General features: G+C 44.3%; 1 long non-coding RNA gene across 1 annotated transcript; it reads right to left on the minus strand.

Moving 5' to 3' along the window:
- Positions 1-8,764: 8,764 nt before the first annotated feature.
- Positions 8,765-11,488, minus strand: LOC137826522 (uncharacterized). Its single transcript, XR_011083529.1, has 2 exons — positions 9,779-11,488; positions 8,765-8,977 (listed from the first exon to the last, which is right to left on the minus strand). It is a non-coding gene; the product is annotated as an uncharacterized lncRNA (long non-coding RNA).
- Positions 11,489-14,825: the final 3,337 nt, after the last annotated feature.

The raw sequence follows: 14,825 nt of genomic DNA on the forward strand, positions 1-14,825 counted from the left end.
GCCACTACTTCCACAGTTTCACAATACTGGTGATGACTGACCTGCCCATCCAAAAGGTCTTGAAGAAACCTGATGTTGCGGGTAGAATGGTGAAGTGGGCAGTGGAGTTGTCAGAATTTGACATTAAATATGAGCCTCGAGGCCCGATCAAGGGGCAAATCTTTGCAGATTTTGTAGTCGAGCTCTCATCAGAGGCGACGCGGGTTGAAGGAGATGACTTCCGTTGGGTACTCTCGGTGGATGGATCGTCAAACCAGCAGGGTAGCGGTGCTGGAGTCATATTGGAAGGACCCAACGGCGTGCTGATCGAACAATCGTTGAGATTTGCCTTCAAAGCCAGCAACAATCAAGCAGAGTATGAGGCGCTGATCGCCGGGATTCTGCTGGCCAAGGAGATGGGAGCTAGGGTGCTGATGGCTAAGAGTGACTCGCTGCTAGTCACAGGGCAAGTAACAGGCGAGTTCCAGGCTAAAGATCCACAAATGGCGGCTTACTTGGCGTATGTGCAGGAATTGAAGAGTTCATTTGCCTCTTTTGAAGTAGTACATGTGCCCCGAGAACAGAATGCCCGAGCTGACTTGCTTGCTAAGCTCGCCAGTTCAGGCAAGGGGGGTAGGCAGAGGACGGTGATTCAAGAAACTCTGAAGACGCCGAGGGCATTTGTAGCAGATCACCTGGTCCTTCAGATAAGTAAGTCGACGGAGAGAGCAGCGAGAAGCCATAAGTCTTTGACGCAAGAAACTCTGAGATCGCCGAGAATCAGAGCATGTCGAGGAGAGAAGGTGGACGTGATGCAGGTCTGCGCCACCCATGAGCCAGACACTTGGATAACGCAATACAAGCGGTGCTTGGCAGATGGTCTCCTCCCGCTGGATCCAACAGAAGCTAGGAAGGTAAAGAAAAATTCCAGCAAGTATACATTGATTGATGGCGATCTGTACAGGTTTGGGTTCACTCACCCACTCCTGGAATGTATACACGGCGAGAAGTGCACGAGAATTATGGCAGAGCTCCACGAAGGAATATGTGGAAGTCACGTCGGGGGTCGAGCTCTGGCCGCGAGGACTCTCCGTGCAGGCTACTATTGGCCATCCATGAGAGAAGATTGCAAGAGGTATGCCCAATGCTGTAAACAGTGCCAGCAGCACGCCGATTGGCATAAGGGACCTCCCGAGGAGTTGAAGTCGATCTATAGCCCTTGGCCGTTTCATACTTGGGGAATCGACATTCTGGGACCTTTCCCACTGGCGATTAGGCAGATGAAGTACTTGGTGGTGGCGATTGAGTATTTCACCAAGTGGATCGAAGCAGAACCAGTGGCCCAGATCACCGCACACAAGATCGAAGGTTTTGTATGGAAGAACATCGTGTGCCGGTTTGGAGTGCCTAAGCGCCTGGTGTCAAATAATGGGACGCAGTTTGCAAGCCACCTGTTGAAGAAGCTTTGTGAAGGGGTTGGAATTCAACAAGTGTTTGCATCCGTCGAGCACCCTCAGACGAATGGCCAGGTGGAATCAGCTAATCGGGTGTTGTTGAGAGGTTTGAAGAGAAGGCTTGAGAAAGCCAAGGGAAGTTGGGCTGAGGAGGTGCCCCGTATAGTCTGGGCGTACCACACCACCGAGCAGTCAGGAACCCATGAGACCCCGTTTAGCTTGGCCTACGGGTGTGACGCCATGATTCCGGTGGAGATCCAGGAGAGCTCGCCGAGATTCCAGAACTTTGTAGAGGAAGACTCGAATGCAGAGAGAAGGCTGAACCTGGATCTGCTGGATGAAGTCAGGGAAGAGGCGAGGCTGAAGGCTGAGGCGGTGAAAAGGAGGATTGAGCGAAGATACAACTCAAAGGTGATGCCAAGGCAGTTTAGAGAAGGCGACCTGGTGATGAGGAAGGCCCACCAGTACGAGATGGAGAATAAACTATCACCCAAGTGGACTGGACCGTTCAGAATAACCGAGGCGCTTGGGAACGGAGCCTACCGCTTGGAAACGCTGGAAGGAGGGGCGATCCCTCGTACCTGGAACGCCACACACCTGAAAAGTTGTACTATAGTTAAGAGCTTTGTAAGTAAAGACAAACACAAATGTTATATTACAATGTCTCTGTTAAAACAGTTTCAAGGGGGCACTCTTTTTTCCCTAAGGAGGGTTTTTAATGAGGCCACCCAATAAAAGAAGAGTTTTCGAAGAATAAGGTGTTTTCCGGTTGCCTGTGTGCTATTTTCGAAAGTTTTGAAGAAAGACCTTGTCATTTGTACATGATTCAAGGCAAGAAAAGATATATCACGTGCTTTCTAAAAGATTTTAAGTCCTCATCGTCTTTCGGCGATTGGAGGCACCAGTTAAGTTTTAAAGTCCTCATCGTCTTTCGGCAATCGGAGGCACCAGATGAAATACCTCAACGCCCTCGCGCGTTTCGAGGCGAGTTAAAAGACCTCCTCGCCGTTGAGCGAGTGCAGGCGAGGAAGAGAAAAAGTCCTCCGTGTTTCTGGGAGCGAGAAGATGTAACTCCTGGGGCAATGTCGAGGCAAGTTAAAAGACCTCCTCGCCGTTGAGCGAGTGCAGGCGAGAAAGAGAAAAAGTCCTCCGTGTTTCTGGGAGCGAGAAGATGTAACTCCTGGGGCAATGTAGAGGCAAGTTAAAGACCTCCTCGCCGTCGAGCGGGTGCAGGCGAGAAAGTTCCTCAGTGCATCCAGGGGGGAGGAGATGTACACCCTGGGCAAGTTGAGGCACCATATAAAGTCCTTATCGCCGTTGCGCGAGCTAAGGCCAGTTAAATACCTCCTCGCCGTCGAGCGAGTGCAGGCGAGAAAAAGAAAGGTTCTCAGTGCATCCAGGGGGGGGAGATGTACACCCTGGGCAAGTTGAGGCACCAGATAAAGTCCTTCTCGCCGTTGAGCGAGTTAAGGCCATTTAAAGTCCTTCTCGCCGATGAGCGAGTTCAGGCGAGTCAAAGACCTTCTCGCTTACATGCGAGCGTAGGCAAGATAAAATCCTTCTCGTCTTGAACGAGTTCAGGTGTGGCGAAGAGGGTGGAAGAAGTTGAAAGGTGGCTAAGGTAGGTTCGAAGAGAACGCCTAGTCAGCCGGTCTTTTGCTCTGAAGTTCAAGGGGGCAAAGGAAGATCCCAAAGGGCGTTTCTACCCCAGATAAAGAAACGATTGCCAAAGCACGGGGCCAGGAAAAGCTGGTGTTGCCAAGAGGTCTTGGCGATCGGGAAAAGTTCAAACACGGCGAGAAGATTGAAAGACTTGTTTGATAAAGCAGGTCGAGTGGGACGTTGTTTGAACCAATGATTGAGTTACAGTTTGTTGCTTGGAAGCTGTTCTTATGATCAGGTTAGTGCCTCAAGAGCACGAGTTGTTTAAAGCGATTATTGCTTAAGTTTGAATTGACTCAAGGCAGTTACGTCAAAGGCCGCATTTGCAAAATCGCTAAGTTAGAATCGACAAAGTTAAACATGCAAAAAAGGCTAAAGCGCTCAAAAGAAGTCAGAAGAAAGAGTATCCTAGTTTTGTAATTGAAATAAGTAACTGTTCAAAACACATGTGCACGAGTTTTTGTTACAAGGTATATACAAGCGAAATTATAAAGTAGCAGATGGGGTGGAGTTGGCTGAGCCTTCGGCGGGAACGACCTTTCCATCTACTACTTCGTTGTTTAACGACACCATGCTGAGGTCGAGATCAGGGAATAGGCATGCGAATTGCTCCCGAGCGGCTTCGAATCCAGCAACCAGAATCTGAGCAGAGCTTAGCTTAAGTTCTTCAATTTGCCCTTGAAGTTCTTCAACCTGTTTCTTGAGCTCCTTGTTCTGTTGCTCCAGCTCTTCGACCTGTTTTCGGAGTTGTTCATTGGTCTTTTGAGCATGGAGAAGGTCGTCAGCAACCTTCTTGGATTCCGTTTGAGCTTGGGTCAACTCGGCAGCCATCTTCCCTTTTTCCTTGTTTGCCTCGGCGAGATCAGCCATGGCGTCGTCCCTCGCTTTCTCTACTTGCCCAAGTAGCTTATCGCGATCGATTGACCTTTGCTCCAGTTTTTGTACCTTATCGGCACTAGCTTGAATGTGAGCCTCCAGGTCGCTCGCCTTGGTGCGCAGAGGCACGATTTTGCTTTCTAGCTCAACTTTCTCTTGGGCAAGTTCATGGACTTTGCGGCGAAGGTCAGCAGCTTCCTTGCGCGCCAGCCTAAGCTCGGTACTCAGGGCATCCTCTACTCGGGAGTGTTCCATTTCCGCGAGTGTCAGGCTGAATGACACCTTCTCCACCTCAACCTTCATAGTGCTATTTTCGGTCTTGAGGTTGTAGAGATCGTCTTGAAGCCGCCTGGTGGAGCTCTCCACAGCCCTCGTTATGATCGATGGGATATCCTCTGCTATGGTTTTGAGTTTGGCGGTCAGAGGTTCCCACATCCTTGTGACTTCAAGGGAAAGGTTGGATGCCTGGAGAGGCGCCAGGGGGGCTTGTGGAGGGTTCTCGCCGCCACCTTCCTTAGCAGGATTTTCAGTGTTTGCTTCCTGGCGTGGCAACGCAACCGGGGACTCGGTAATTAGAATTGGAGAGGTGTGAGCAACCTCATCCCCGGTCGGAACGTTCTCTGCAGCTGAAGCGTTTGAAGGGGGGCCCCCTCCAGCTGAGATATGGGGCGTAGAGGCACTTGGGGGGTCCTCCAGAAAATTTGGCTCTTGAGCCTCAGCTGCTGGTGGCGCAGTGGCCAGTGGAATTGCTTGGACTGGTGATGAAGGGGCTTGTGGTGTTGGCGATGAGGGAGGAGGAGCGGGTGTTGATGGTGGTGATGAGGTTGGAAGAGGGGGTGGAGCAGGTGGAGAAGATGGTGCCACCCTCTTCCTTTTTGTGACAAGGCCATCCTCTGTGACCTCGTCGTCCTCTTCTTCTTCCTCTTGGACGATTTGGGGGGCTTTCCGTTTTGGCCTCTTAAGGACCAATTTCTTTCGCTGGGTGGGTTCCTTGGGCGGTGATCGCCCATGAACGATAGCCTTCTCGACCGCCGAGTTGGGAACCGTCTGGGAACCGGTCGCCAACCCGTGGTTTCGGGCGAGCGCCTTTAAGTCGGCGAGCATGTTTTTACCCAACATATTATCTGCATGAAACGAAAATGCATGAGTTAGCTCAGAGAAGAAAGAGATGGGTGTATGAGGCAATGAAACAGCAAAACAGGTATATGCAGAAAAGGTAAAACCAAAGTCTTGTGCGTATCGCACAAGACGCCCAGAAACAGTATCAGAAGCAATATCAAAACAAGAGTGTAGCGCCCTAACCTATTTGGAATTCTAGCTGGTCCTCAAAGAATTCGAAGGAGATCAGGGTGGGGGTCAGGAAGGTTATGTTGGCATCCGACACCCTCTTCCAGAATAGGCAGAGGTCTCGGTCCAAAGCTCCCATGCAATCAGGACTTCTGGGCCTCTTGAAGCAGCTCTTGGACTCCTTTTTCCCCTTGTCCACCCAGTACAAGGGGAAACCGTCGAGAAGGGAAGTGTCTTTATTGTTTGCGCGCACTTGGATGAACTTCCCCTTCCAATCCTTGTATGATTGCTGGAAGATGGTAAAAATGGATCTCCCAGCAATGGCATTCAGGCTGACCCACAGGCGGTCTCCTGGGTGCTTGGCCTCAAAAAGAAACAAAAACACGTCCACTGACGCAGGCAGCCCCAGGTGGTCGCACGTTATTTGAAAGGCTCGAACAAACGCCCAGCTGTTGGGGTGAAGCTGGGCGGCAGCAATGTTGAGCTCGGTCAAGAGTTCCCTCTCGAATCGGGTGAGGGGAAATCTGAGTTTGACTTTCTTGAAGAAAGTTGTGTAAACAAAGCAAAAGGGCCCGTCGGCGCTCACTTTGTCATCAGCACACACTGGCAGAGCGGCGGGGCAAGGCAGCACCATCATCCTCTCGTCGTGCTCCTTGTGAAACGATTGATAGGCCTCGTCCCCCTTTGTCAACCGCAGAACTGCTCCCGCAGTGTTCACCGACGAGGTCTCCTTTAGAAGGGTTGGGGTGGCCCAAGGATATAGTGTTTTGAAGTCTGGCAAAGGCACGGGGGCTCCTCCAGCGTTTGGTGGAGTCGCCTGGGCCAGAGCAGTTTGGGAAGATGCAGGCCTCTCAGCCTGCGAAGAGGAAGCGCCACGGACTTGGGTTGGGTCGTGCGTTTGTGAAGAAGGGTTTCGTGCTGATGGAGGGGGGTTCGGGGTGATCTTTGTGCGAGTCATGATGGCAACTGCAAAGGAAGAAGAAAGGAAAAACAATCAGGGGGTTACAGAGGCTGACTCGGTCATGGAAGGAAGGTGAAACGACGAACGAATGTGAGTTCGTTGCGACGATCGGCAAAGCCCTAAGTTACGCAGAAGAGAAATGGAGAAACGACCCACAGCGTATGCACCAGGCAGTTACAGGATGATGCAAATCGGTGAAAATGCAAGGAAACCCAGCAGATGAAGGAAAGTAATTACCTTTCAATGATCAGGAAGACGAGGGAGGAAGATGGAGATCTGGAACGTTGAAGAGCGTCGAGAGTTTCGCAGAGGGAAGTTAGAGCGTTTTGCAAGCACGAAGAAAGTGATGGAACAGTGGAACGTAATGGGTTTAAGGGTTTTCGAAATAGTTTTAGGAAGCGCTAACGGCAGATGAAGATAGCCGTTGATGAAAGCCACGTGTCGAACGATGAGCGAAGGGTTTGGTGGAGCGTCAGAGCATCAGAAAGTACTATCGCTTGGAATTCTGCGTCAGTGCCACGTAGACCGGTGTTAACGAAGGCTCTTTCAGTCTTTTCGCTAGACAAGTCTTCGCTTAAGACTGGGGGGCTTGTGTACCGCCCTGGTGGTCGGGTATGATGACGTGGCACCTTGCTACAGTGTAGGCGTGTTGACAAGGCGCCAGGTTGGCAGTTAAGAAGGAAGTCAGGAGGCACGTGTAGTCGCCGATTGTTAAGTTGGCGTGTTCCGACTTCCAGTTTACCAGAATAGGCGATCGCCAGGTTGAGGATGGAGTCGCCAGATGCAGACTCAGGCGACCAAGCAGTCGGAGATCGCCAGAACAAGCACATCGCCGAAGATGAAGGAGAAGCAGATTATGAAGGCGGCCGGCGAGACCACAGGGAAGGTGTATGAAGGCCCTAACTCGCCAGTTTCAGTAGAGATCGCACTCCTAAGTTAGCTATGCACTGGGCAGTACCATGCATAGGTAACTTAGCCAAAATGAGAGTAGAAGCAGCGCCAAGTCAGGGAGCCTCCAGATGATGGCACGTGTACAGTTGGATACAAGCCACGTGTCCAAGTCTGTAACTACCAGGAGAGAGAAAATCACCAGGTATATAAGAGCTCTTAACGGACTTTCTGAGGTACGCACGTTCAGTTCATACACTTTACGCACGTTCAGTTCATACACTTTACGCTTGCAAGTGACAGAGCTGTTGTGAGAGAGAGTTTTTGCACGGTTCTAGTTCTTAGTATTTGGTGATACCGTCACTGACTTGAGCGTCGGAGTGCGATCGGCCGCAGCGGCGCCGTGTCGTTTCTTTGCAGGTTCTTGAAGTAGATCCAGAGGAGGAACGAAGGTGATAAGCGGTGCGCACGTCGATCCTTTGACGAGGCATTCTCCAGCGCTCCGGTCAACAGGCAGGATCAACCTCCGTTAAATATATTACCTGCGGTTTGTTTTTCCCCTAGTAGATCTAGCGTCGCTAACGGTTACCAACGATTTTTATGAACCCTTGGAAAATAATTACTTCCCAGCGGTTTTAAAACCTTTGTTATTTCCAGCGGTTTTGAAACCCTTGTTATTCTCGACGATTTTGAAACCCCTGTTATTCCCGACAATTTTGAAACCATGTTACTTCTAAGAGGTGCATATATAAAAAAATTAGGTGACAAACAACAAAAATGTCGAACCAAAATAACCCAACGATTTTCTCAAACCTTGTGTTCTACTTCTTCTACCTAACACTAATATACTACTGCCCTTCAACTTTTTTTTATTTACCTTCCAAGGTTTTGTAATACTATATAGGTATAATTTTTTCATAATTAAAATATAGACACTAAATTATTAATGTAATGTGTGTAGTATGTGATTAACACGATTTCGTATTAATACCAAATAATTGTATTGATATAAGAAATACATATTACTTACTAATTCATTAAGATTCATTTAGTGATCGGTGTTAGAAAGTGTTAGAATAATAAACATAAAGGTTTAAATTTGATTCTTATTATAAAAAAAGTAAATTCATTATGTATAAATGTGTAACAGTAGCCAACATTAAAAGTGATTATATCATAGAGAAATGCCTTGGTTACGAAGTGGAGCAGAGTAACTATATCCGCATGATCGATTGGTATGAGAAATATCTTAGTGACGATCAAGTTGTTTATACGATGGTTGGAAACAGACTATAGTGTGCGTTTCTCGTGAGAAGGAAATAATAGAGTGTGGAACGTTTAGAAACCCATTAGGTAACTCTTGTATGTTATTCTTAAACTGTGAAGTGTGTACAAAAGAGGAAAACTGTGAAATGTGTAGAAAAGTGTAAATAAATGTGAAAAAACAGAAAAGAATAAAACAATTTGGTGTGGTTTGTTAAAATAGTGCGGTTACTTACAAGGAGTTTAAAAAACCTCTAGTATGGAATGTCTTATCTGAAGTTATTATAATCTCCATTAAAAAACCTTCACTAAAATTAAGTTTTTTTTTTGTGTGTAAACACAAATTTTTAAAAGAAAAATAAAAGAGGTTTGATGGTAATGAAATGGCACAGAATAAATCAAAGGATTTCTAATAATAGAATTAAAATGAAACAAAAACATAAATTATTTTAACAACATCAAGGTATGAGAGTAGATACTACCCACACCTTTAGCAGCATCACACAATGCTCACCCAATTTATGAAAGCCTCCTTTTCAACATTTTTGTTTGCCTACGGTATCTAACATCTAACAAACAAAAATTAGGCAACCCAAAGAAGCAGAACCTGTAGATAAGAACTTAATTTGTTATTGTATGCAAGCCATAATGCCATTCAGAGATCAAACAATAAGATGAAATAACAATAATTTAAATTAAAAAAATGTAGAGCCATGCTTTGGTTTCTTAATAGGTTAAAATCTACAACTTTATTTGTTTCCTATCATTAACACTATCTATCTGTAACTCCGTTCACGATATTTTTGTCCTATACTACTATTCCATCGATACTTGACTTTCATCAACTTTATTATGTTGTCTTTAACTTTTTCTACATTCAGCAACCTATCCAAAACTCAATCCTAATTGTTAAACATAAACTTAGTGATCTTTATTAGTTACCACGCAACAACAAAACTGCCAAGAACAAAATTCACATTTTGCTACTTGGAGCATTAAAAAATGGACCTTTTTATTAACGTTAGCACTCGGGAAATACAACATTTAGATAAAAATGAAGTATATATCAAAGAACCTGCCAAGAAGGTTGGTCATTAAATAGCTCAAAATAATTTGATTACACAAAAATACTACTGTATAGAATTATTATGAACTATATTTGGTAATCCAATACTAGTTTGGATTTATATCTGTGTGCATATTTTATTTAGAACTGAAAATTGTTTGGGGGAAAGTGTGAAGTAATTTCCGCTGTGATAAAAGGGCATCTGAGAAGAAAACAAACAGAAATATCATGTGCAGAGAAATTTCAAGTTCTAGTTGTGCATGCATAGTATGTATCTGATGTCTGCATATTCAAGTGTAGCTTTAAAGAAAGTGATAAAGAAAAACTAATATTGATGATTACCCATGCTATCATTAGCGAGTGCCATTCTCTGTTGTATGTTCATGTTTGCTGAAACAAAATGAGTTGTCCAACCATCCATTAGTCTTTGCTCTTTCAACAAAAGTATGCAAACTGATATTTTGCATCAGGGACATCTAAGGCCAAGTCATCAAGAGATTCTGCAACCCTTCTAAAACCCTTCACCATTTGATTCATGGTTATTAGTCCTGATTCAAAACACTCCTTGAGTAGACCCCACAACCTTTCATTCTTCTTCTCAATGGTTGTCACCAAAGCTTTCTTAACAACCTCAACATGGCATTCCTAACTCTTTCATGCAAGGACATGCCTCCTTTATTTCTCCTCCAGACTCATAATTCTCCAACAGCTTCCCAATCATGTCCTTGACATCCTCCTTTATTTTGATTTTAAATTTTTTTGTTCGTATTGATTTGTTATTTCGTTCCTATGATAAAATAACTGCCTTAATTAAAAGTTTCTTCTTTCACTAGCTAGACTCTCAACAAAACAAACTGGAAAAAAGAAAGTAAAATAAAACTTGACAGTATTAAGAAAGAGTGGCTCTGATACCATATTACGAAGTGGACTTTAAGCCTAACTCAACCCCATAAAACCGGCTCATAGGTGAGGTTCTGCGGGTAATGTGCCTCTGAATTCGAGACTCTGGAGTTGGCAGTCTCGGCGTGAGGGGGTGTGTTGGAATTCACTGGTCAGCCCAATAGGACGTTTTATCCAATTCAGGCATTATAAGTGTAACGTTTAAATACCTCGCAATAGCCACCATATCACATATCGCTGCTCTCATTTGGTTCAGTCCTCCATTGCACGACACCATCAAGTAACCGTTATTCTTGTACACCCTCTTGGGTGGGAGCACTACGGGGATAGAAGATGGCAACTCAGTGAGCGCGGATTCGTACGTGAAACACGAAGGCCACCCTTTCAAGACTCTAGGCCCCCACATGTCACCCAGCGCCGTTAACTGAACGACGCAGGTCCATAGCAACACCGATGTGGTCGCGCGTATCATCCACAGCTTCATCCTCGACCTCGACGACGACGATGACACCACCATCGAATTCCTCAGCTTGTTGTTACTCTCCCCTTTAAGCCCCATCATCATCAACCCCTCCCAAACCACCTTCCCTCTCTTCCTCTCACTCTTATCTCCCCCACCCAACAGCGCCTCCTTCATAAATGCACCCCGCGCCAAACCCTAACCCGTCAATTCAATTTCCCCTTCCCGTCCAATTCCAGATCCAAACTCGCCGCAACGTTCCGAATTCGGAGCCCACCAAGCCGCAACTCCAGAGCCTCGAATTCAGAGGCACATTACCCGCAGAACCTCAACAGTGAGATCCTCGGGTTCAGGAGACGACCGCACGAGCGGGCAACAGTCTGAATTGAACGGCAAGGGGAGTCGACGGCGATTGATCTGAGACAATCGCCGGCGAGAAACGGAGCGCGAGTTGAGAATTATTACAAGGGAGAGAGAATAAAATGCGTCACAACAGAAAAGCAAAAGTAAGAGACAGAGAGAGAGAGGCAATGAAGATTTTCACGGTTGTTGTTGTTGACAGATTTGCGTGCGTCCGGTTCGGGTCGCGGAGGGTAGCACGAGCCGTACGAAGGTCGTAACCGGACCGTGGTTAAGATTGAGATCGTTAGCAATAGAATGCTCTCAACTAATTTCAGTCTTCCTTGGTCCAAAGATCCTCATTAATTCAGTTGATTGATATTTTGTATCTTAATATATACTTAAACACTCTAAGTTTACTGTCATGAATTTAATATTATCAATATTATGAATCAATCATGGAAAATAATTACATGTCCAATGTATATGCACTTTAAATTCCACTATAACTTCACTACTTATTTTGGCGTATTAAAAAAGCTCACTCACAAATTCATCTATTTCCATAGTTCCAGTTTAGTGTTCCTTTAATAATCACCAACAAAGTAAAACATAGATTTCGAAATGGCTCCAATCAATTAAGCAACAACAACATTATGAGTTGTGTTAAAAAGAAAAAGCTTTACTAGGGTGAGTGGATTAATAATTTTACCAAACTCAGAAAATCTCGTTTTGAACGAAAATCAGCATCCAAAATTTGAGGAATTTCTCATAACTGTGAAAAGTAAGTGTATTGGATCAGAGCGCGTAAAGCTCAGTGTTCGGTGGTCGGACATTAGCGTCTACGTTAAACAAGTAAGCTCGGTCGACGGGTCGAGTCATGGGCCACATGAGTGGGCTCCAGGTATGTGTATATTTGACTCTCATTCATATACCTAATGTAATCCTTCGCATATAAGGCCTAGTCGATCAGCGAAGAGTGTTAATGGGCCTAGGGGTGCGTTTAGCGCATTCGAGTCTAGTACAAGTAAAACATTCTCTATAAAGTCTAAGCCCAAGAGCGCTAGGGTTTGGTAGAACAGGTTGCATGCATGATACATAAGGGCATGTATGCCTATGTGAAACAAATTGGACCCCTGATGTTGGTACGTGAGTTGGTACCCCGGGTGGTTATTCTGTTAAGATTTTATGCACTCCAAGGAGATCAGATTTTGTGTAGTTGCAGCGCTAAGATTGTGAGCATTGTAACAGACTCTTCTCCCATTAATCATGCTTTCACTCGAGATAAGATTCTCATGAGAGAAGGTTGTTACAAGAGATAGCCTACACGTAGTCTATAAAAGGGACTTGAGATCCCAAGTGAAGGTACGCTATTTCTGAGACTGAATCTTGATACTTTTTGTTTCTTATAAGCCCTGTACTTACTTGATATTTGGAGTGCAATCAACATGTAGGCCCTCTCGGTCTCAACGGAGTCACGTTCCAACACAACCAGGGGAAAAGCAGATTCCAAGAGAGATAGACGAAGTCAGAGCTTGTCGTTAGGGTCAACCAGTGAGAAGGTCAACCGGCAAGAACAGTAAGAATGTTTTTAACCATAACAATAACATGCGTAATAAAAAAACAAAACAAAAAAGTTCATCGTACCTTCTAAGATTGACAACTTGCATAATCTTCAATGCTCACTATGCCCTGAGCTCCAAACCTTCAATCACAATGAACCACAAATTTGTGCCCTAATATCCAATTCTTCAATCATAATGAACCACAAAGTTATGCCCTTAGCTCTAAACCTTCCATCGCAGTGAACCACAAATCACAATGAAGCTCTTTGCGGAAGCAAGTAGAAACATGGGGATTAAATGATTTGGGAATTTTGATGAAGTTGGAGGTAAGAAGAAAATGACTCTATGTGGGAAATCAAAATTTTATTTCGCGACCGAAAAACAATTGGTGGCTGAAATTCAATTAATTCACTTAATTCGGTCTCAATTTTTGTGGCTAAAATTAACAATTTTATTTAGTGACCAAAAAACAATCATGCGTTGGAAAATAATCAACTTCGGTTGTTAAGTCGATCACGAAAAACACAACTTTTATTTTCTTTGATACAGTCACAGATTTAGCGACCAAACATTTTGCCACTTTCATATTTGGCTGCTATTTCGGCCGCTAAACACATTAATATCAATAATAATTCGTTCGTTCGTTGTTTTGGTCTCAGATTTGAGACTAATGTCAATTAGTGGCTATTTCCATTATGATTTGCCACTACTTTCGGTAGATAAAATTGATGACTAAATTGTTATTTTCTTGTAGTGATATGAAGAGGGTAGGTTAAGAAGTGATGAACTTTATCAAGACCAACCTAGAAGGAATAGAAAGGAAGCCAAACTTTGAGAAGCCAAAGTTTACTTACCTCATTTTCATGGTAAGGAAATTGTTGAAGTCTGCCTTGATTGGGAGATGAAGGTAGAACAACTATTTTCCTTTCATGAAGTTAGTGAGGAAAGAAAAGTACCACTGACCACTTTAAGCTTCTAGGGATATGCCATGTACAAGTGGACTTCCCTGGAGAGAGAAAGATTCCTCCATAATGACCCTCCAATTTTGTATTGGAATGATCATAGGAATGCAACTAAGTGTCGCTACATCCCTTCCTATTATAATCAGAAGCTATTGGATAAGCTCCAACAACTCCATCGAAAAAACATGAGTGGTCTCAATCTTAAAATAAAAGATAGAATTAAACTTTTTCCATACAGAGATTTAAATGACTTGGTCCAAATTTGCATAAAAGTTGAACAAAAACATTTGAGAAAAGGATCAAGTCAAAAAGAAAGTTAACACTTTGTACCTTGTTTCAATAATGATTCCAAGAGGGAGGGAGGGAGGAGATCAAAAAGAAAATCAAGAGATGAACCCTCCAAGAACCTAAAAGACAAGGTATATCATACCTCACACACTCGCACTGGGGATATTCAGTGTTTTAAATATCTTGGTAAAGATCAGGTTGCATGTCAATGCCCCAACAAAAAGGTCATGATCTTAATGAATAATAACATCTATAATAGCCAGGATGAAGAAACTAGTGAGAGTGAAGACTTTGAGAGAGAAAATTAAGTATGTATCAAAGATGAAAATTAACGTTAACACTTGGGAAATACAACATTTAGATGAAAATTAAGTATATATCAAAGATGTAATTCAACCTTCATAACTCCCATAGTGCATGTGATGTCTTGTGTGGCGCCTAGGCTCCCACCTCATTTCTCGGGTCATGCTTTCTTGGTTGGCTTCTAACCTCTGCATTCTTTCTAACAGTTGTCTCATCTCCTCTTCTTTTTGGACCAAACTTCTTTGGACTTCGGCTAATTCCCCCATAAGACGTGCCTTTTGAGGGGATTGAGGCTTGGAAGACTTCCTGAAAGAGAAATGAGCCATTAAAGTTTTCACAAAGAAAGAAAACGGTTAGTTAAAACAAACAATTTAAACCTTAACTCTCGTGTATCACTCAAGAAAGATACTCCCTCAAAAGGGTCTACACTTGTAGCAACACCTCAAGTGAAAGATGACAAAGCTCTTACACTTGCTCACCAAAGAGCCCTCAACAAAACTTAAGAAAAAAGGTAAGACAAGCAAGAAAAAGCTTAAAGCAAAGAAAGCTAAACTAAAATGGAACTAAGCTGA

The sequence above is a fragment of the Phaseolus vulgaris genome, chromosome 8 (genome assembly GCF_000499845.2).
Source record: "Phaseolus vulgaris cultivar G19833 chromosome 8, P. vulgaris v2.0, whole genome shotgun sequence".
Lineage (NCBI taxonomy): Eukaryota > Viridiplantae > Streptophyta > Magnoliopsida > Fabales > Fabaceae > Phaseolus > Phaseolus vulgaris.